Below are 8,112 nucleotides of genomic sequence, written 5' to 3'. Positions count from 1 at the left end.
TGGGGTATGTCTGGGAGTACTTGCATTCTTTCATTTATTTGCATTTATTTTAAATTTGTTGGACCTTATGGTGTTCTTGTTCTGTTCTTGACTTATTGTTATGTTTTCTTCTTGACTTGTTTAAAGAAGACTTGTACGGCCCATGGGGACATTAACGTGTGTTGTCGGGCCTTATAAATAAATTTGATTTGATTTGATTTGATAAGTAAACAGTAAAAAAGCAAAGGAAGCGGATGGAGCTGGGGCATTTGGGACGAATACAAATTTAAGATGAAAATCTCCCCAGCTTGTGGGAGGCAGTGGAGGTGTGAAATCTGGCCCGGTCCAGAACAATATGAGTCACAAAATCACAGCAGGAGAGGCAGGAGAGGAGCAGCAGATGAGCAGGAGAGGTTTGATTTTTGAGTGCTGCATCTGTAACAACAGCTAAGGTACTCAAAAACTGAGCACCCTCCAATCTAACAAGGCCACTGACCATGACAATATCCCCTCCTAATTCCTCAGAGACTCAGCAGCCGCCATCACCCCAGTCATCACACACATAATAAACCTCTCCATAAAACAGGGACACGTACCCAAGGACTTCAAAATTGCAAGAGTAACCCACCTGCACAAAAAGGTCAGCAAATTAGACCCAGGCAACTACCGCCCTGTTTCTATTCTTACCTCCATCTCGAAAGTCATGAAAAAAATTGTATACGAACAGGTCAAAAAGTACCTTGTGAAAACAAATCCCCCCTCTCCCAGTGAGCTGTCGTGTTCCACAAGGAAGCATACTAGGACCACTACTGTTCCTAATTTATGCAAATCACATGTCGTCAGCTTGTGACTGCAACTTGTTCCTGTTCGAGGACGACTCAGCCCTGCTGGTCTCTCAGCTCTGAACTAGGCAAAATCTGCACCTGGCTCGCTGATAACAAATCATTACACCTGGGTAAAACAGAGTCCATTCTCTTCGGTTCAAATAACAAACTCAGCAAGACCGACAGCTTCTCAGTTACAGTGTGTGGCAATATTGTCACAAGGAAAGATGAAATTACATACCTAGGTTCCATCCTAGAGGCAAATCTTTCCTGTGACAAAATGGCATCCAATGTAATAAAAAAAGTCAACCAACGAACTAGATTCTTGTACCGGATCTCCTCTCTGGTAAACAAGAAGACTCTGGCAGGAGCACTCATTCAAGGGTACTACGACTATGCATGCACCTCATGGTACCAAAGCACCTCAAAGGCGCTAAAAACAAAATTACAAACATCACAACACAAACTGGTCAGACTACTGCTTGACCTTACTCCTAGAACCCACCTCACCCCTGCCCACTTTGACAACCTAGGATGGCTTAGAGTAGATGACAGAGTACAGCAACTTGCAATGGGCCTGGTCTACAAGATACACTACACGACTAAGGTACCCATGTACATGTCAAAATACTTCCCGAAGGTCAGTGAATACCACGACCACAACACCAGAGGAAGCTCCACAAATCATGTTAAACCCAGATTCGGCTCAAACAAGGGACTAAACACGTTTCGCAATTATGCCACATCAATGTGGAACGCCCTACCCACAGCTGTAAAGGAATGTGAATCACTACCCACTTTCAAAACCACTCTCAAAGAGCACCTACGGGAGACTGCAATTCGAAACTGGTCCCCCCAAAAAATTCCTATCTCTGGTCTGCATCCCCTTAACAATTTTGTGTATTGAGCTGTACTGTATTGTACCCATTCTGCAATCTGTTAATAAACTTTTCAATCAATCAATCAATCAATCAAACAACAACTTTCTCCGTGTGAGATAATAATGACGACTTCAACCTTGACAGCGAATATGACCCCAGTCAACCTAATGGGGGCCCATATAATGAGAGGGCAGCGGCACGGTGGTGTAGTGGTTAACACTGTCGCCTCACAGCAAGAAGGTCCAGGGTTCGAATCCCGCTTGGGGACCAGGTTTCCATGATGCCAGTTACCCAGGTGGGGTATCTCCCAGGCCTTTCTGTGTGGAGTTTGCATGTTCTCCCCGTGCTCGCAAGGGTTTCCCCCCCCGATAAGATAAACCCAATGGAAAAACATGCACAACAACAAGATCGCTAACGCTGTGGCGTCCTTGACGAAGACGGACAGGAGCACTTGGATTGGTCCCCTGGCGCGGCTCACGTGGCGCCTGTCTGCTCCCGGCTGCCCTTGGGGGGGAAGGACGACGGGATGGGTTAATCGCAGATACGCATTGTATGCATGGTTCGCATGTGTGCCAAATGGTGACCTCGGAGCAGGTCCTAAATTATTATTATTATTATTATTATTAAACTTGAGCTGGAGTGAAGGTGTTCTTGTGTGGATGGAACACTGCTGTATTTGATGGTGTTAAAATTGTGACCTTTTGACTACATAAAAATTCAGCCGTGAGGAGCGGGTGAATCAATATGGACACTTTGGTAATACAGTGGTAGTGGTGGAAGGTTCACTGCCTCGTTTGGGGTTGTGCTCGGCATTAAAATAAGCTTAATCATCTACTAAAGTTATATATTGATTTAAAGAGAAACATCCATCTCAAAACGGAATTCACACATTATTCCTAGGATCCTAGGACCTATACATGATCCTAGGAATAATGTGTGAATTCCGTTTTGAGATGGATGTTTCTCTTTAAATCAATATTTAACTTTAGTAGATCATTAAGCTTATTTTAATGGTTAAAGAAATCGATTTCCCGATTCTGAATCGATCTTCATTTGAATTATCAACTATCGATTCATAAAATCCCAAGATCGAACTTAACTTTTTTATAATATATATTTAATAATTTTTATTAAAAAAATTGTATCCCCCAATTTTGTCGTTATGCTAATTCCCTTCCTGGTCCTTGCGTGCATTTCCCCACTGTCAGTCTGGGGAGGGTGTAGACCAGGGGTCGGCACTTAAGTTTGGCCTCGGGATAGGCATTTTCCATTGGTTCTCCCAGCCCATGTGACTATTTCTAGCATTTGCCTTGGCTATAGTGACAGACATAGATAATGATTGTGGAAATACGACAAATCTATGAAACCACTTACTGAGACATCACCCAGACGTATCATAATTATGCAAAAGCCAATGTTCCAATAAAAAGTACATTCATGTAACTGCTTGAGAGTCAATTCTTAATGTAAACATTGATATTTTTAACAATGCAACATGTTAGAGGGTTCCTTGAACCATTTGAATTTTATAGAATTGAATCGAATTTAATCGGCAATCGAATCGATTCAGGACCCTGTGAATCGGAATCGAATTTTATCGGAAATTGAATAGATTCAGGACCTTGTGAATCGGAATCAAATTTCATCGGAAATCGAATCGATTCGGGACCTTGTGAATCGGAATTTAATTTGATCGGAAATTAAATCGATTCGGGACCTTGTGAATCGGAATCGAATTTTATCGGAAATTGAATCGATTCGGGACCTTGTGAATCGGAATCGAATAGTTTTGGGAAATCAGTGGCAATACCCAGCCCTAATCATGGACAGTTTGCATGATCTTCTGGTAACTCTCTGAGATTCAGAATTAGGACAAAAACATTAAAATTTGCTATTTCTAGTGCCTATCTGTTTCCTTATTTGCTAAATGTAATACGACTTATAAATGGTTTAATTAAGCATTACATCACGCGCAGTGGTTTGTGAAAAATAAACCATGCCTAGGGGTGGTCGTTAGACCCCCCTAGGCATGGTTTATTTTTCACAAATCACGACTGCAAGTGGTGTAATGCTTTTATACAACTGCCACATTCATCCAACCTTATTGCTATACAATAAACACACATTAATCGAAGATTTATTGAAAAAACCATCTGCCACAAAAAGTAGTTCCCACAACAACAAAAAAGAGAAGTTGCCTCCATGTGGAAGCAGCTCGGAAGTGCATCCAACTGTTCTCAGTAAGACATCCAGCAACATCCAGAAAACGAACACATCCAACTGTCTCTCAACTAAGACATCCAACGAACTAACACATCCAACTGTCTTTCACCTAGACATCCAACGAACTAACACATCCAACTGTCTTTCAACTAAGACATCCAACCAACTAACACATCCAACTTTTCTTTAGTTTTTAACCTACTTTCTATAGAACTTCATTCTTAGATGCTTCTATAGAAAGTAAGTAAAACAAATAAAAAAAAATTTTCTTTGCCCTATATAAAAAAAAAAAAGTTTTCTTCGCCCTATTTTTTTATTTAATTTTTTAAACCCACTTTCTATAGAAGCAGCTGGGAGGTGCGCTGTTTTAAGTGAGCGTGGGTTATTGAATTGATTGATTGCTAATTCTATTACTGTTCGCCTTGTTTCCAACTGGTTAAGTTTAGGCCCTCTTTCAAAGTTGGTTTGGAAGGAGTTTGGAACCAGGGCTGGTGGTCTATCGCCCTGCTCTAAAGACAAACTCTAACCTTAACCAACTTCGAAAGAGGGCCTAAACTTAACCAGTTGGAAACCAGGCGGACAGTAATAAAATTAGCAATCAATCAATCAATCAATTCAATAGGCCATGCTCACTTAAAACAGCGCAGCACCCAGCTGCTTCTACGTCTCTCAGTCTGACCCCCCTCTGCCGTTGCAGACAGGAGTGTGTGTGTGTGTGTGTGTGTGTGTGTGTGTGTGTGTGTGTGTGTGTGTGTGTGTGTGTGTGTGTGTGTGTGTGTGTGTGTGTGTGTGTGTGTGTGTGTGTGTGTGTGTGTATGTGTGTGTGTGTGTGTGTGTGTGTGTGTGTGTGTGTGTGTGTGTGTGTGTGTGTGTGTGTGTGTGTGTGTGTGTGTGGGTGTGTATGCGACCGAGTGAGTGTGCCAGACAGTGTGAGAGAGTGAGCTCTGCAATCAGGGGCAAGGAAGGGGAAGAAATAAAAAAAATAAAAAATAAAGAAAATGGCAAATTAATCAATCAATCAATCTGCGCGATTTTTATTTTGTTCCACAATGACTCATGACCCATCAATTACATCATCCAACATTGTTTAAAGAACTAAGACATTCGCCGTGACAGAATCGGTTTAGTCGTTATGACGCTATCAACATATCCATTTGTTAAAGATTATTGTCCACCATCTTGTTTTTTCCTAAAAATCCCACAGCGGAGTGATTGTAATTCGGTTGTGGGCGGGGCCTGGGACCAGGAGCGTGGAATTGTGAAGAATACATACGTGTAAATTGACTGTTTCAGCCAATCAGAATCGAGAAATTTGCATGCCGTTGTATAATTATTGTTAACTTGTCCGGCTGTAGAATCTCCCTTGCTCTCTAAAGAACTACATTGAGTTGTAGGAGAGGGGCTGAGTACTTTCACTCTCGACACTCGAGTGGCACAGTAGGAATTAAAATGTCCTATATTCATACATGAATATTTGATCAAGGCTGTTTAACTCATTGAGAGCCACGCCATTTCCCCATCTGTACTGCCTGGTGCCAGCGTTATTGACCATTTTAGCAATGTTTGCAGACCCATCGTGTGTTCTGTATTATAGCTATGGAGACAATAGTATGGCTCATTTAACAGGCATTGTTCATAGTCCATCACTGACTAACTAGTTCATTTCTACATACTGTAGTTTAATCCAGTATTTTTTCATAGATCGCGAGATATGACACGTTATATGCAATGTGACCAAATCGTTCTGGTTGATTGCCTGAAACCCCAAATACTTCCAAATCAAAGGTATATATGTGTCTTCACAAAATCATCAAGGGTGGGGGGGGGGGGGGGTCATTTTAACTAGAAACTGCAATTGTGTATGTCGAGCAAATTTTAGGTCCGGTAAAATACGACACTGTGATTTTTACAAAAACATGTTTCAGGTTCGGTAAAATAGACATAGAACATACCTTACCTTAGCCAGAAGGTACTCCAAAAAGAATAATCCCCAGTGATCCCATCATCGCCATCGCGATTACTCATGTATGCTTGTGTATACGGGAAATAGGCTTCAGGCTATAAAATCTCAGAGTGATCGCTCTGTCGCTCTGTCTCTGAGGAGGAGGCAGATGAGCCAGGGAGCTCAGGCCGAGTGTATAGAACGGGGAGCAAAGGAAAAATATCAAAGGATCTAAAAACGAGATATTACGTTTTTGGCACTCAACGCTTGGCGGCTAAACACGATATATTACGTTTTTGGCACAGAATGAGTTAATGATGACACCATCAAAATATAAACTTCTGAAATTGAGCAGCTGTTCATTTCATGACGATTTTTTCTTCTTCTGACATGTCTCCGCGATGAACGCAGAATCCAATTTTCTTTTATATTTGATGAATTTACGTTTATGGAGATTTGGTTTAACAACAGTAAAACTATGCTAAAACTTTGTCAAAGAAAACATTTCTGGTTCAATGCTGCCTTCAAATGGAACTTGTGAGTTAAAGTGGGTTGAAGTCGTGATGACACCATTGTTAGGCAACTGGGCAATGTATCTTGAAGCCACTGAGGCTAACGTCGTGAACATACCACAACAGTGGGTTTTTCATGAACACGGAAAACACAACCTCCATTTGAAGGCAGCATTGAACCAGAAACGTTTTTGTTAGCAAGGTTTTCGCGAATGTGTTCGTGAAGTACATATGACTAGATAAATGAGACTTGGATTATACTGCAGAAGTTGTGAGTTTGTAAACTGATGTTTTGATATAGTTTTGCTGTTGTGAAACCAAATGCATCACATATTTCTACCATTTATTTGGATTCTACGTTCACTGTGGAGATGCAAGAAACAAAGAAAAAAATCGTCATGAATTCAAGGCATCACGGGTGAGCAATTGTTATAGGCTACAAGTTCTCATTTTTGGGTGAAGTGCTCCTTTAAAGGGGAACTATCTTACTATTTATTTCACTATTGGGCAATTTTACACAATTCCTGTCAGTCTATGGAACACATCTGTAAGTTTTTTGTCAAAAATAATTCATTGTTTTGTATTTCTAATCAAGTACTAGAGCAGCATTTTCTCCACTTCAAGATTCCAAGCTGTTTTTGGCTGGGCTCCGCCCATACTCAATGCGCTTTGAGTGACAGTCACCCACAGTCTGAACTGGCAGACTTTGGGGAGAGAGAGATAGAGAGATAGAGAGGGAGACTAATTAATTTCGCCGCAGGGGCATAATCCCACGGGACAATGCACTGGTAACTTGTTTCAAATGACAATATATACCCCGTGAATATTATTGCACAGATCGGAATACAAATATATTTTACAACAGGTTGAGCGAGAGCGAGAGAGAGAACGAGCGAGATAGAGAGAGCGAGAGAGAGATAGAGAGGGAGAGAGAGAGAGAGAGAGGAAGAGACAGATAGAGAGAGGGACAGAGAGATATAGAGGGAGAGAGAGAGAGAGAGAGGAGAGAGAGAGAGAGGAGAGAGAGAGGAGAGAGCGCACGTGTGCATGTGCACGCTTCGAGTCGTGATGCAGGGGGACTCGGGAAGAGACAGAGAGATCGCTCCGTATGAGCCTCTCTCTCTTCCTCTCTATCTGTCTCTCTCTCTCTCTCTCTCTCTCTCTCTCTCTCTCTCTCTCTCTCTCTCTCTTTCTCTCTCTCTCTCTCTCTCTTTTTCTCTCTTTTGGGGAAGTGCAAGTGTCTGTCTGTCTAAAACCGCTTCCACATTATTTCCACTCGCTGCTCATATAAACACTGCTCACAGTTGATTGTGGGCGGGCGGTGGCAGATCAGCGTCTTGCTACGCAGGATAGCGAGTCAAATCAGAATGGCTTGGTTCAGTGGGGGAGGATCTTGTCTCATATTAACTCGAGGAATGCACAAACATTTGAATCTGAGACATTGACAGTGTTGATACAACCCCACATTGCTAGAAAACAATGCTAAACACTGGAAAAGGCTATTTATAATACAAATAAAAATCCTTCCAATCATGGGGGTTTGCTTTGTTTGAACTGACTCACCATCTGCAGTGCCTCCAATCAGCAGGATTCATTGAAGTCATCATTTAAGTTTAAGTTTATTTACTTTTTACCCAGGGACAATGCAGATTCAGTTTCCACATCAATGTCAATGTGCCAGAGTTAGCTAATGAGCTAGTTGAAAACGAGAGTACCCGGAGGAGACCCACACAAACACACAGAAAGGCCTC

The sequence above is a fragment of the Notolepis coatsorum genome (assembly GCF_963971535.1).
Source record: "Notolepis coatsorum genome assembly, chromosome: 8".
In the NCBI taxonomy this organism is placed as follows: Eukaryota; Metazoa; Chordata; class Actinopteri; order Aulopiformes; family Paralepididae; genus Notolepis; species Notolepis coatsorum.
This window is presented reverse-complemented; position numbering follows the sequence as displayed.